This window comes from Panthera leo, chromosome B4 (genome assembly GCF_018350215.1).
Source record: "Panthera leo isolate Ple1 chromosome B4, P.leo_Ple1_pat1.1, whole genome shotgun sequence".
Taxonomy (NCBI): Eukaryota; Metazoa; Chordata; class Mammalia; order Carnivora; family Felidae; genus Panthera; species Panthera leo.
The window spans coordinates 45,169,463-45,185,706 of record NC_056685.1 but is presented as its reverse complement, the minus strand read 5'-3'; the positions used below and the strand labels follow the sequence as shown (position 1 = coordinate 45,185,706).

At 47.1% G+C, this 16,244-nt stretch overlaps 1 protein-coding gene across 4 annotated transcripts in view; it reads right to left on the bottom strand.

Annotated features, from left to right (window-relative positions):
- Positions 1-16,244, bottom strand: part of ETV6 (ETS variant transcription factor 6) — a 251,012-nt gene that overhangs the window by 234,155 nt on the left and 613 nt on the right. The window lies entirely within an intron of this gene.

The following is a 16,244-nucleotide window of genomic DNA, read 5'->3' as shown; positions in this document are numbered from 1 at the left end:
TCTCAGCAGCGCTAAGCCCCAGGCTCCCGTGTGCCCTGAACCATAAGCCTACTCCTGGGTCTGCTGAGGCTGGAAGGGAAGGAAAGGAAAGGGAAGTGGACAGGAGAGAAATGGCCTCTAAATCAACAGCCTCGGCAGTGGAGAGGTTGAGCAAGGACAGCAGCGGTGGGAGGAAACCAGAAAGCACCACTCTGTCCTAGACGTTACGAGGCGGATGCGCGGAATGTTCCCGAGGGTGCACCATTAGTGCCCACCCCCACCTCAGCAGTTCCATAAATGTGTGCTTGCACTGGGAACACACCGGCCGATGCCCTTGCTGCTCCCCAGTGTGGCTGTAACAGCTCCTGACCTGCACACCACCCCTCCTGGAGCCGATCTGAGGCCAGGGAAACCTCGGGCTGCCGGCGGGGACAGAAAGGCCTAGACACTCTAAGCAGTGTGGAGACGGGTCCCCTGCAGCAGAGCTGAGATGGAGGCTGGGAGGGCTAGCCCGGCAGCTGCAGTGTGGGTCTGGAAAAGAGCGCCCCCCCCACAGGTAACCAGGAAAACCTGGCAGGTGACAGTTTGGGGAACCTTTGCTGGGGTCTGCTTGGGTTCAGGAAGTTGAAACTTTTCCCATATCTCCAATGCCCCACATCCCAGCTGTATGTTAATGGCAGACAAGAATAAGAAAATGAGACATTTGGGCTTGTGTGGAAGGTCTAGGGATGTCTGCTTGTATCTGAAAATACCTGACTTTTCCCTCTTGGTCCATTTCCCACTTACCAGACTGTTCATAACCCTTAACACAATCTCCTAAGAGCCTCCTCTTTAAGTAAGGAGCACTGAGTTGTCCAGTGTGAAGAGAAATGGTGAGGCCGTCATCCGGCCCCTAAGACATGGCTTTGAGTTGTTTTTCTAGTCCTGTGGCACACTCAGGTGTTCTCTCCAGTTTAGGCCCCCAGGGCAACATGCTGGGAGTAAAATAAGAGCTCCAAGGAGATCAGCGGCTCAGATAAGTGGAGACAGAACAGAACACGGGATCAGGAGGAGAAAGCTGAAAAGGGCTGACCCAAGTGCAGGCTCAGATTCCTCCCTTGACTTGGCAAGGCAATCACAGACTTCACAGAAGGCTCAGGAAGCCGTGCTGCTCTCTCAGGCTCTCTCTGCCAACCAGCCGGGAGAGGAATGAGGGGAGGGGACGACGGGCAGCCCCCCGCAGTGGCGACCAGCCGCTGGTTCCCAGAGGGTCACGGCCAACGATGTCAAGGCTACACGTGGCGGCAACACACAGCTATCAGCTCTCTCTCCCGGACCCAGGGGCATCCTGAGCCAAGCCAAGAAAGAGGGCAGATCAGTATATACATTTACTCATTTGGGGCTTTCCATGCTTCTCCCTTCACATCTGGCCTAAAGGTCCTGGAGCCTCTTCTCCAGCTATCTGTGCTCCTCTCTGGAAGGTGGGCAATCAAGAGGGAAAGTGTGAGTGGGTCCTGTGGGTGTGTGTGTCCAGCGCTGAAGTCTCTCACGAGCACCTTAGGTACGGGGTCTGACAGTGCAGATAGCCTTGCCTCGTGGTCTCACACTGCAGCGAAAGTGGGCTCTCTTTCTTCCTTCCTCTACCTTTAAGGGTTAGTTGCTCAGGATTTCGACTGTGCAAGGTGTTCCTCTTCCCACTTACGTATCACAGAGCCTGGCACCCACTGAGCCCATAACAGAAGCTTAATAAATACTTGTTGATTGAAAAAAAAACTCTATTTGGCTAACATACATTGGACCTTCTCTGTGCCAAGCACTGTGCTGGACACTGGAAACATAAAAAACGAATCCCTCAGACTCCTGCTCCCCATGGGCTCTCGCTGAATTCAATGCCAACAGCAGGCATGTTCAATGAGTTGAAGGACACTGTGCCTATCAGCAACACGGGAAGCTTGAGAAATGGGCTTTAGGTGACAGGCTGGCTACCAGGCGGAAAAAGAATGAGGGGAAGATTCCAGGCACTAAGCTCATTATGTGGTTTGAGAGAAGAGCAGGTCTTGGTTGGAAGCTAATACGGAGGGGGAGGTTGGAGAAGGGTTCCGGAAAGGAAGAGTGCACCGGGCCTTCCATGATGAAGGGCTGGGTTTCATCCTGAGGGGCAGCGTCGAAAAGGAACTCACGGGACCAAATTTTAGCCGGCAAAGAATCACCGTGGGTTGGACTGGAAAGTGTAGGGCACGGAGGTAGGACGGTGAGGTGGCAGACTCCTGAAAACTCTGGGGCCGGAGGGAAGACAGTACCAGTGAGGACGAAGAAGAAAAAAACAGGGTGAGAGGGATGAGGCGTGCGGCAGGACCCCAGCTTGCCTTCCAGGCCTGAGAAGACAGAACATCTGCCTTCCAGAAGCTTAGGGACCAGCAGCCTTAAGAAGCACCAGCGGATGAATCTGTTACTGTGCCAGGGACCAGAGAAGGGCCATCACTCACGCCCCTTAGTCCTGGATGGCGTTTGTGGCAGCACTGGCTTTAAGTTGGCCTTTGAAGAATGACAGAGAGGTGACTTGGCAGAACTATTCATTTACTATCCTTCTTTTGGCTGTTCTCCCCTGTGATTCGTATCCCGAACAGTTTTATTTAGCTCTGTCTTTGTGGTGTGAGATCTTAGATGGATTCTTTTCACAGAAACCTCCACCAAGGAGAGCGACCATCTTCTCTCACATTAATCCCACTCACCAACAGCTCCTGGCAGTGTCTGACCTATGTGGGGCACAGATAAATAAATAAAAACTATAATAACGAGGCTTTGCCAGCCTAGCAAACTGATCCAGTCAGAGGATTATAAGAGACACCTGTTTTTTAACACAGCAGCTGTGAACACAGTAGAAGCATGGCATCCTAGTAACAAGAAAGAGTTCTCATTAAAATCCAATAGTAGCAGAAACTGGCACGGACCCACGTTCAGCTAGGACACCTGACCGTGAAAAGGAGTTCAACTCATATTAGATACCTAATAGGAACACTGCTTTGCCGAACTTGGAAACCTGAATGCTACTTTGCTCATGAGGAGGTGATTTACCCATCCATCGGTGTCTTCTAAGTCCTTAAAGCAGTGATTGCATACATAGGGTATTTTCATAAACGAATTGAAGCTTTCTGAAGTTTGGCTGACCAAACACCTCTTCACTTAAGCCAGCTTAAAAAACCAGAACACAGCCCAAGGTAGAATGTGGACACTTAATGTAGAAGAAAAGAAACAACATTTAAAAGGATCTCTTCAGTTCATTCACCACTGAAGACACACACACACACACACACACACACACACACACACACACACGATCTACCAACGTATAAACACCACAGGAAAACTATTTCATAGCTCTAATATGTACACATTACCTTTTCAGACCAGACCAGGGAGATGCTCCTAGAAACAGCTTGTTAACAGCCCCTCACATTGCTGTTTAACAATCCGTTTATAGCCCATCAGAAAGCCAGCCCTCCAAGGAGATATATTTTACATCTATATGTAAGGTTTTCTTGCCACAAGGCTGGGTTTTGTGCAATCTTTCACTCTATAAGCTAGAAAACAGATTATACCGTAATTTCTGTGACTTATGATCCTGTGAGCATGCACACGAGCATGTACGCAGAGTCACAAGAACAAACGCTTAGAATAAAAGCGGAATGATGCCCAAGGAAGCATAAGCCATACCACACAGTCATGACTAGAACTAAAAATAGCATCTAAAGGCATGGTGTCTGCGACCCTCTCACTGTTCTCCTTAGCACAGGCTCATTCTAACCTCCAGTGCGCGTTCTTGCACACGGTCCTTCAATAATTTTATCTGGGACCTCTCCCTGACCCAAAGAAGCTACTTGCTAGGCTTTGGAGTGTGGAGCCATCTTTAAATGCACTTCAATTATAATGCCATAAATGCACACACATGAAAACAAAGAATGAATGCGAACTTATGAAATTTTCCTCCAGAGCCTAACATTTGTGCCCTGGGGACACCAGGACCAGCTGAGAGACTGCCTTTCTGGCAACTGGTATACCAGAAACTCAGAAGTGCCAAGCATGGCCAACTGCCCAATAGGCAGCCAGCTGGACAACACTTGCCTCACCCTGCTTGGGGAAGTGTGCGGCCAGAACTTCCCCAAAGTAGCATGATCTTGTCAACACGGGCCCCACAAGGATTAAGAGAAGAGAGCCCTAATACGAGACCCCACGGAGAATCACAGACACCGATCCGGGAGCCAAGCCTGTGAAGTGAATTCTTTCCAATAATCCACCTGGCATTGAGTCCGGCAGTCCAGAAACAGGAGCGCCAAGGTAGAGTGACTGGATTTGCCCTGGCCTCTGCGGGCCATCCTAAAATGGACCCGACCGAATAAGAAAGTGGATGTGTTGTGAACTTACTTTCGCCTGTAACCTAGATATAACTGAAGCAAGAGGCAAGAGGACTGTCTTCTCATTCACCCACACCTCCTCCTCCATGGTAAACCTTCAAATACCACAACTGAAATGGAAATGTACACAGAAGCATCTTTCCCTTAAATCAGACTGCTCAACACGAGAGCTAACCACAAAAGCACACATAGGCATTCCCCATGGTTTACAGAAGCTCCATTTGGCTATTTTACCAAATTTTTTGAGACAGAAGAATTCTCAGAAGAGCTAACTCAAAGTAACGGTGACTTCTGCCCTTGGGGCCACCTCTTCCCTCTCTGCAGGAATAACTAGGCCTTTCAGCGGGTCTGCATGGCTCTAGACCTTGTTTCCTTCTTGCAGTTTTAGGGTTCTTTTCCCTCTGAGGTCTTGTCCCACAGATCTCCCCTTGCACCCAAAAGACGACCAAGAAATATCCTGCCATTGATATCAGGGCCCCCTGGTTCATTTCCTGAGGTAGGTAGTGTAGAAGAGCCAAAGTACCAGGAAGGGTGGGAGTAAGTAAGACGGATATTCTAATAGGTGCCCCACTTGAGATGTATCTGAACGCCCGGGTCCCTTTGCCCATCTCCCCGCCTATCTTGGCAACACAAAGATGATAAGATCATCACTCTGGCCTTCCTGTGCCCTCCAACATCCCCACTGGATTCCACTGTGTTCAAAAGCTACATCTGACCTACAGGGGGCTTCTGTCTGCAGAGAAATGGACCATCGCCACCCAGCTCACAGTCAAAGGCATAAAGTCTCAGAGACACAAAAAAGCGCAATGCAAAATTCAGAAAGTGAGCCTCTGTGTCTCTGGTTTTCTGAAGGTAAAGACTCTTTTTTATTTTAAATAATTTTTTAATGTTTACTTATTTTTGAGAGAGAGAGCGAGCAGGGGAGGGGCAGAGAGAGGGACAGAGGATCTCAAGCGGAGTTCCATGAGCTGACAGCTGAGAGCCTGATGTGGGGCTCGAACTCATGAACCGTGAGATCATGACCTGAGGCGAAGTCAGACACTTAACCAACGGAGCCACCCAACCCAGGTGCCCTGGGAGGGTAAAAACTCTTACCTTTTCGACTCATAAGGTCTCTCCTTCCACTTCATCCTAAAGTATTCAAGTCAGCAGACTAAGGGAAGGACTAAATGGCACAAAGTCAAATAAAGAGCTAGCAGTTTTCCAGGGGATCTGGGATGTAGTCAGCCACCTTGGGTCATTCAGCCCTCCTGGCCAGGGGGAAGAGGACACCTCCAGACCAAGGACCTAGGTCACTCATATTTCAGTCCCAAATGACAGCTCTCCCCACCTCGTTCACCTCACTTCGAACACAGACCACATCAAAGGCACCAAGTGAGAGGGACTCCTGACCTGCTGTCCCCACCCATCACTGGCCATTAATGTCAAGACCCACGAGTGAGGAGAGCCATGGGTCTCAACAGTGCAAAGTACCAGTCATGTGACCTCATGACACAGATCTGAAACCTCCCACATCTCAGGTCAAAAGGAGGACACAGCGACTACAAAATGCACCAGGGGTCCAATCCTTCCGATTTTCCATCTCCCAAAACGAGGGTGTACCAACTATGTGTCAGGAAGCTGGGCACAAGGACACACACAGGCCCAGAGGAAAGAGAATCCACTTCTGTCCCCTTGGGGGCCCCACCTGTGATCACAAGTCTGTCTATACGTGAAAAGACACAGCTAGACCATATGGTGAGTCACAAGACTCTCTTATGTGGTTCTCCTCTGGCAGGAGACTCTGATTCGATGGTCAAGGACACTGTGGGAAAGACAAATGGTCTTGAAGCAACAGTGAATAATGAAGGAACTAAGGTGGAGAAAAGTCCCCTTCCCTTGGCTAAGCTCCTCAGAACAATCCAGAAAAGAGCTCAGCAAAGTCCCACCCACCTTTCTATCAAGTCTCTGTGACATTCCCTCTTGCCCATCCCAGTGCAGATGTATTGATCTGAGTGTTAATTAGTAGGCTTTGGATGACACAAACTCTAAATTGTCCCTTGACCTGGATTCTCCATCAGGGAGCCCAGCGCTGCTCTGGCCACACCCGTGGCCAGGCGGGCAGATCTGAGCCCTCTCCTTTCTTTCCCATCTCCCAACGCTGTCACCAGGGCCACACCCAGACCCACACTTTCACTAGGGGACAAGGAAAGGTGTTAGAGAAATGGGTAACTTCAGAGACAAACAGGCTGTTCTTTGGGGCTTCATTTTTTTTTTTTTTTTTTTTTTAATTACCAGGCTGATTTGTATCTGCAGCTCCTTTCTTCCAGGAAATAGTTTAGAGTCAGCATCTCATCTTTGGTTACTGCTTCCTCACATATAGGGGATGTCAGTGGAGCAGGGGTTACTGCCTGTTACACAGATAAGTCTCCAGAAAGATAAAGTTACATGGCCCGTCATAACCCACTGGGGAGGGGACAAGGCAGCTGAGAAGAAAATATCCAGCTTTCACTTGTGTTTTCCAAGGAAGAGTGCAGAGGAACGGTTTCTTTCCAAACCTATGCTTTTTTTCCAATAGCCCAAAAGCACCCACGCCTGCCGCGTGGGGTCAGCAGACGAGGAGCCAACATTCTCCCCACTGTGCCTCAAAAAGGGTCATTCATTTCATCTTGTCATGGAACGTGGACATGCAGAGGAAAACTCAGGAAAGCATTTCAAGTCCACGGCAAAGAGAACAAAGCTGCTGAAAACAGATACGTCGGTCCCTGAACATCTAAAAACAAAGGCTCCCTCATGGCCCAAAGTAACAAATTTGGCTTTCTCAGACTCTTCTGTATAAACTTCCACCGAGAGCCATATATACTCCCGGCTCTTGAAACTGGAAATTCACCACCCCGCAGCAAACAGTGTCTGCTCTGTGGTCAGACAGACGTGGAACTGCCTGTTCAACAAAAGCAGACTAAAGAACCGATGCCCTCGTTCAAGTCTCGCCCTAGCCGCAAATAATAAGCAACTGTGTGAACCAGCGGATCCCTGAGTAGGTTCAAATACTTGAGTGCTGAGTAATAATGCTAGTTAGAGTCACTGCACAGTACTTCCAGGCTTAGGGTTGTTTTTTTTTTTTTCCTTTTCTTTTTATCTTTGAAACTTATTCAGAACCGTACTAGCCATTCCCTCAAAACTTTACTGGAAGATGCCAAAGGCCTTGGTTATTATCATGTAACCGCAGCTGGCTCATCTGTCCTATTGTCAAGGCTTGCATTCAATTAAAGTTAAACTATGAGCTTTGCTCAACCAGGACTGAGTGACCCCAGCCCTAGGAGAAACCAGTGGGACAGCGGCAAGGACGCTTGCTGGGAGTCGGCCAACTGGGGAGACCTAGATCTTTGGTTCTGGAAGGTGCCACCTACCAGCCACGTGAGCAAACCGTCAACATCTCTGGCCGCTGCACCAACTGTATCACGTAGGCACGCTCTAGAAAATCTCTAGCTCCTTCCAGATCTAGATATTGTGGAGGATACATAAAGGGAGAGAGAACTACCTTTTTTTTTTCTTAACAAAGTAAGTTGCTGCATTATAAAATTGACATATCTCAAGAGACAGGTATCTTTATTACCACTTCAGATGAGTTCACAGGTTGAAGATGAAGATTAATAAATTCAAGTTCAAGGACCAGGATTCACACTCCTGTCGGTCCACTCCCGTGTCCGTGGTCTTCCCCGAGAAGGGCTCGGCGGTAAGGCAATGACTGGCCCCCTCTTCCCAGCAACTTACAATCCTCTTAAGGGAAATCGACTTTATAGATGAGAACCAAAGAACACCAGACAGAATAAAATGCGAATCAAAATCTGAAGTAGAGGTGACTGGAACTACACTGTGGCGACACTTACATCATTGTGCACACTCACCCTTAGTGCTCGTGCTGGCGGGGTGATGCGTCCTTTTCAGGTCATTCAGGAAATGAGATCGTTTTCCGTATGTCTGACTCCCACACACAAAGGGAAAATACCCCCAAGGAGTACACAGGTCTGGTGAGCATACAGATTTATTGGATAGCTCCTTCCTGTCTTCACTGGGGACTAACATATTTTTCGTAAGTCATTCATCCAGATAACTGAAGCGTAGCCTTTTAAAACTTCACATTATTTTTATGCCAAACATTTTTGTTGGATAGCTTTCCAAAATGCATTACATTTTCTCACTTCCTAAATCTCATAACTTAAAGCTTGTCTTTAACTTGGAAGTCATAATTATGATCATTAATATCATCAGTCATTGTGGGGTGCCATACAAATGGGTTTAACTCTATAGGAGTCCTTGTGATAAAGCTTCACTTTCTGAATTCTTGTCTGCTCTGTATCACTTTTCCCCAGCCAGTGTTAGAGGGACATGGCCCGAGGACAGAACACCTGATTCTGACTCTGGCTCTGGCTCAGGTACAATGCACAATGTGATCTCAGGCATGCTATTTAAATGCCAAAGGACTCAGGGGTGCCGGGTGGCTGAGTCGGTTAACCGTACGACTTTGGCTCAGATCATGATCTCACAGTTGGTGGGTTCAATCCCCATGTCAGGCTCTGTGCTGACAGCTCGGAGCCTGGAGCCTGCTTCGGATTCTGTGTCTCCCTCTCTCTCTGCCTCTCCCCTGCTTGTGCTCTGTCTCAATAAAATATTAATAAGTTAATAAATAAATGCCAACGGACTCAGTTTCCTCATCTGTTTCATGAGAAATTTGGCTTGGGCGCTCTTAGATTCCTTCTTATTACCTCCACACAATCTCTCTCTCTGCTTCCTTCCCCACATCTGCTCTGTAGACAGGCTTTGTTAGAGCCATTCAAATCCAAAATGTTGTGAAGTCAGATGGCCAAAATCCTCTCTTCACTCAAGTAAAATAAACCAGGCCAGTGTGGTCAGACTATCAGGAAAGAGGGAGGGGGAAAAAAAAGATGATTCCTTTGGTGGTAGGCGATAATCAGGGAATATCTGAAAAGATCTCAAACAGATTCCCAGAAATCATACAGTATTGAGGATGTACATGAGGGATGGGTTAAAGAAAAATTTTACGTTGATCGATAGTATAAAGAGTTTCAAGGGAGGGAAAAAAAAAAAAAAAAGCTGTGGAAGGAAAAGAGACTGACCAGAGAGTAACGCGGACAAAGGCATCCAACCCAGAGGCTGGACAGGATGAGAGGACACCGCACAGCCTGTCACCCACATTCAGGTGAAATTAGGTGCCAGGGGAAAGAAGAAAAAGGCAGAGAGGGAAAAGAAAGGTTTCTGACAACATAAAGGGCCCAAAATGAAACCCGTCGAAAGACAAAACATCGCTAGCGAATACCAGAGATTGGAATAAAAATGGAAGATCTGGACATTGATTCGAAGATGATTTGCACAGTGTGGCCATCTAGCTCTCCCCACCGTGAGAGGAACAGTGAGGAGAAATCCACCTTCAGGGGAACCCAGAATGGGAAGGGAACTTGGGGCCTCATAAACATCTCTGCAGCCTCATTCCTGCCCTTCATCCCAGCTCATGGGAGCCTCCACCATCACTCGTCACTCTCGATTTCCTACTTCTCTTCATAAAGATGGCCGCACCCAAGAACAGTCATGGAAAATGCTTTGGAACTATAGGCCCTAGCTTTACCACCTATGGCAGGTGAGCTCTTGGACCAATCCATGGCTTAAACACTCCGGGCTTCAGAATCTTTCAGAATCTCTCTCCTCGAGAGAGTTGTGAAGAGTAAGCAAAATAATGTAGGTAAAGCCCTTAGCACACAGACCAGCACACAGGGGTATTCCATACACGACGTTGGTGGTGGTGGTGATGAAGGAGGAGGAAGGGGAGAAAAGGTAGGAGCAATGACCACTAAAACAGCTGACAGACACCTTTAATCACAGAACTGGGAAAGCTCCAAAATGCAAGTGTTCCCCAGTTTTCCATAAGCATAATCCACAGGACCCAGACGCGGCCATGCTCATCTGGGAATCCACACTTACCAAACTCGGGCTAATGCCTTCCTCACTCAACACCCCCACCATCCTCCCACAGTCTGAAAATTCCAGCTCATTTAGACCAAGACCAGATGAACTGTACATTTTCACCACCTCAGAAGAAAGGCTCATCAGGCAAATGATATATTTGTGGTACCATTTCGACACTGAAAGAACAGTTTCGAGCACACAGCAGCACTCATTTCTAACCAACAGGTGATGTGGAACACACGTCATTTTTGCCTATTCGCTGGGGCTCATCCTGAGACGCCCCAGTGAACAACGCTTTATCAGTCTGGTTCCTGTACGTTGAGAAATAAATAAGAATGTGTTTTCTGCTCAATGGGCCATAATCCCAACTTCTTGCTAATTCAGCCTACTCTTCCACTCCCCAAATACTAGGTGCGGCGGGGATTAGTTTTTCAGCGGGGCCCCTTTTGGCCTGGGAACCCTGAGTGTACTCACATTCATTCTCGGCAACAAATACACACAGAGATTGGTTTCTGACACACGTCTAACAACGAATACAGCAGGGCCAGACTCTGCCTGAAAACGAACACCAGCGCTTTTGCTAAAGTCACATTCACAGAGAAAAATATGCCATTTGTAAACCCCCACACCCTAGGGGGCTTCATTTAACACTGCGCTGCTTAGCTGGGAGAACCACACCAAAGGGCAACTTTTCACAGTTGGTAATGAAATGAAACGGCTCTTCCCGTTCGTCCCAATAACCCCGTGCCTCCTTGCCCCTCTACCTTCCTTGGCGTGAGTGCACACAGCTCAACTCAGATTTACAGAATTCCTTTGGGTTCTCTGGTAGCCACATCAGGGGTACCTCTTCCCTTGACTGACCTATGTGAAGGAAGGAAGCTACTTTTCTAGGACCAACTGCCATGCTTTTAGCTCATACTGTGTGAAACAGGAAGCTTACTACACCTTAACTGAGGTATAAGTTTGGCCACCCCTAGATAAAAGAGCCTATGGCCCACCCAAGGTTTCCTCAGAAAAGGGCGCTTTTCATAACAGGCCCAGTTCCCTCAGCCCAGCACAGAAGTACCAGACTTCTCACACACTGTTTAAAAAAAAAAAAAAAAAAAAAAAAAAAAGTGTTGCTGCATTCCATGCGTCCCATCTTTGGGCATACATCCAAAGGGCTTAAAGCAGGATCTCGAGGGGCGCCTGGGTGGCTCAGTCGGTTAAGCGGCCGACTTCGGCTCAGGTCACGATCTCACTGTCTGTGGGTTTGAGCCCCGCGTCGGGCTCTGTGCTGACTGCTCAGAGCCTGGAGCCTGTTTCAGATTCTGTGTCTCCCTCTCTCTCTGACCCTCCCCCGTTCATGCTCTGTCTCTCTCTGTCTCAAAAATAAATAAATGTTTAAAAAAAAAAATTTTTAAAGCAGGATCTCGAAGACATAACTGCACATCTAAGTTCATTGAAGCTGGATTCACAACAGCCAGGAGACAGAAGCAACTGAAATCTCCATCAGCGGGTGAGCGGGTAAAGGAAATGTGGCATACACATAAAACGGAATATTACGCAGCCTTAAAACAAGAAGGAAATCCCGTGCCCGCTACGGTACGACGTGGATGAGCCTCAAAGACATTACCTGCTACGGTACGACGTGGATGAGCCTCAAAGACATTACGATAAGCAAAATGACAGTCTAGGATTCCACTTCCACAGAGCACTGAAGTAGTCGAAATCATAGAAACAGAAAACAGAAAGGTGGTTACCAAGGGCTGGGAGGAGGGGAGAGGGATGCAGTGTTTAGTTCGTGTTTAGTGGGTACAGAGTTTCCGAGCCGCAAGACGAAAAAGTTCCAGAGATCTGTTGCACAACCATGCGAATATACTTAGCACTACTGAACTGGACGCTTAAACACGCGTAAGACAGTAAACGGAACATCGTGCGTGTCTTACAATTAAAAAAAAACAAAAGTTGGTGCTGCAAACAGTGGTGCAAATACAAGTCTGTCAAGTCCCTCTTCCCTGATCCCCTACTCCTACTCCTTCCTCTTCTCACGTCTAACAATACACCCTCTGGGCCCAGGGCTTCCCCCCACACACATCTTCCTTGGCACATACCTCCGTGCCCTCATACCAGCTGGCTTGGGATTAAAATGGACCAAGCTAGGAAGTGCCGGAGAGAGTGCAGCCTATTGTATCGAATGTCCTTGGCCTTTTATAGGGATGCATCACGAACCCAGCAAATGCAGGGCAGGGGCCTGAGAACACGGCCTGCGCTGCTCTCAACCTGGCTCAGTCACCAATTCGCCAAAGCCAAGCCACTGTGTTCTCTGGAGCCCCTCCCTATGAAAATAAGAGGCTGGCCCAGGTGATCTCTAAGGTCTTCCAGCTCTGAAAGCCTGAACGTTCCCCGATTCAATTGTCCGAGAGACTGGGGGAAACTTAGAAGCCTGCGAATCTGAGCCTAACGTGATTCTAAGGTAATTCTTCAGGCCCTTTTATGATCTTTTACTCAATTCCTTTGTTTAGACACAAACGTTTTTGTTTAACTTTACCAAAATGATAAAAATAGTATTATTATACCAAAATTCTACTGATAATCATTTTTGGACCGACACCCAGAGAGTGTCGTAGGCCTCCCCGAGAGAGCAGTGTGGCTCTATTAAATACTTGACGCAAGCTAATGGATGCAGGTGTTAAGTCAGCCTTTGGTACACAGGGACAAACAGAAGAAAGGGCAATGACCTCCTCCCATGCCTCACTTCAAATCAGCAAACATTACTGAGAAACATGTCTATGCCAGGTGCCAAGCTAGGTAGCAGGATACAAAGACAATCATCGCTAAACACAAGGAGCTCAGAGTCCAGTAGGGGAAACCTGGACTCACTCACTCTATCTGTCTATCTATCTATCCATCCATCCATCCATCCATCCATCCAAGTTGTAGCAAAAAAAAAAAAAAAAAGAAAAAGAAAAAAGATTGCTTTCTGCCAAGAAAGCCAACCATATTGGAGAGTAGAGACAAGTAGGGAGGGCAGTGAAAAGGGGAAGAGGAAGTTATACCACTAGTTTTGGTAACCTGGATGGCCCTCACGACTAAAACAGCCTACCAAGACATGAAGGACTATGTCTGCTGTGCCATAACCACGTTCCACAGCAAGCTGGCTGAACTTAACACTGAACAGGTGATTTGAAGGTGAAGGCTGATGATGGAAAAGACAGCCTCTTCCTTCCTTTGTCCCATGACCGGCGCAGTCAGCCACACAATCCTCTGAAAAAAAGTTATTTGACTTTTTATATAGTTGGTTGCCCCATCCTTACATTTGAACAATCCCAAGGATCAGGAAGGGAAGCATTTAAACTCTTGGACTAGAGTGTCACTCCACGCATGGGGCAGCTCGGTGCAGGGAAACAGTGGGGGCTCCACGACAGTCTGGGTGACCTTGGGCTAGTCAACCTGTCTTCTCCTGTACAATGCGCATCTGAAAGTCACCTCCCTACGTGACGGAAAGATGCCTATAAAACGCCAAAGAAATATAAAAGTGCTTTATCAGGCATCCAAGGTCACCCACTGCCACATAAGTGATACATACGAAGGTGTCGCTGATTGACTGATTCAAAAACTTTCACCTTAGAAATTGCACCCAAATGGTACACTGGTCTTTTCTAGCAGAACAGACACTGCTCAGAAGTAAACTAAGCACTTCCCTCCGTGGCTGCCTCTGTGTGCCATCGCACCAGCTGCCGAGTTTACCGCTTGCTGACCAGCTGCTTGTAAGGAACAGGAGCAAGGGAGGAAGGTTTCAGGAGTGGAGTGGACGAGTAAGGGAAATCTCTCCACCTAGAGCCACGCTTCCGTGTCACATGTCTTCAATCCATCAGAATCATCAGGTCATCCTTGACAGCTTCTGACATTCCTTCTTTGCTCCACAGAAAAGTTTATTGTTTACTGGGCTCTAAAAGCAATCCCGGTACTTGCTTGCGGGTTACCAGCAAACATTTTTTATTATGCAGTCACTGTACCACATCCCAAGGACTAAATGAAACACTGCACACATCACCAGAACATTTTCAGATGACCCGGAATAATCCCCAGGCCTTGATCTGCAACACTTATTACTGGAACACAGCGAATTAAGCAAACTCCTTGGAAAAAATACACCTCACCTATGTGCACCTAAACATATGCACAGTCTCAGCAAACAGAACAGTCATACACTGGCTCCGTGAAGAACCATCCAAATAAAAGTGATACTTCATTACCAGTGGAGAACATTCAATCTAGCTCAATTACACGGAAATACAAAGTCACGAAAAGAGGCACCTAAAAAAAAAAAAAGCAAACAAACAAACTGAGGGTAAGCAATAAGGGAAGAAATTTTTATGTCACATTTAAGACGGTATTTTGTCTGGGTTTGGGACCGGTTCTGCATGTCTGAGCAAGGAAAGGGGCTGTTGTACTCTTCCCACTGGAGTACAGCGGAACCAGCCACTCAGTAGGAGTTTTCTGATTTATGCACGAACATAAATCAGCCCATGAGAACAGTGGGGATATGCAGTCCCTTTAAAAGAAGTATCAAGAAAAGTCACAGAAAGGATAGCTTTTTGTTGGGGTCACCCGAAAATGAGGACCCCGTAGCTGGTCCGGTTTTCCTGGTGCCAGAGTTACTGCCATCGAATTAAATACAATTTACTGATTTAATCCCTATTATGCAGTTCCCTCTGTTTGTGTTGTGAAGCGTCCAAACAGATGATCCATACCGTGTGCATTGTAGAATCTAATTCATACAGCAAAAGAAACTAGTTTTGAAGTATACAAGTAGTTTAAATTATTTACCGGGACACCCCCTTCACCACAGACATACGGATAACCCCAGGTATACACAAACACAAAAGTTCCACTGGGCATTCCTGTGAGGCAAAAACAAAGAAACCCAACCCACTTTTTAAGTTCACATTAGCCCTATCTTAAAATCCATGAAAATCTCACCTGATAAGAAACACTAAAATCTGAGTATGATTATGAAAACCTAGCAAGCAAATATAATAAAATACTGTTTCCTTTAAACAGACCCTAATGGAAAAGCCATGTTAAAACAGGAAAGGTTTCTCTAATTCCCCACAGATGAGGAAAACAGGTTATTTGTTCATTGTTTCTGCAGTGTCCACTCAATGAGCACATATTAAATGGCCCAAGCCAAAAACAAACAAACTTCGGTGGCTTCAGCCTCCGGCAGAAGCAGAAGGCTCTTCCACCTGGGGGACGGATGGAATCGTGAAATAAATAAAGTGTTCAATAAATGCGGCGATGGGAAAAATAATTGGGGGAAATGGACAAATCATCTTGCCTCCTCACGGTGGCAAACTTTACAACTTTTTAGAAGCAACAAACCACAGCACCACCGGCTCTATAGATATCGATACATACACATGTACATATACTGGAACCAAACACCGTGTTTGCAAACATCCACCATCCTGCATTTACAATGCTGCAAAACACCACCAGAAAGCCGGGAGATTTCTACTCTCAGATACCCTCCCCGCACTGTCAAACAGGGAAGGTCACTTTGCCTGGTCACTCAGATAATGCATCACAGGAGTTTTCTACTTTGGGATTACTTAACTCTCCTATGCATCGGAGTACAATAACCACTCGGCAACTTTAATTACCTTGGTTTAAAAAAGAAAGAACGAAATTCATTGTGCAAATGCCCAGGAAAAGCTGACACCAGGGCTGTCTTTCCGACAGTGCTTGAAATTACAATCAGAGGAGGGGGGGAAAATCCAGTCTGATCTGACCCCGGGAGTCCTTTAAGGGGGAAAAAAAAAAAAGTTCTTCAGCTCCCGTTGGAGATGCAGTCACTTTTTTTTTTTTTCCTAAGGAGACCACCCCTCCGGAACAAAAGTTACATTTCAGTCACATGTTGGCAGTAGG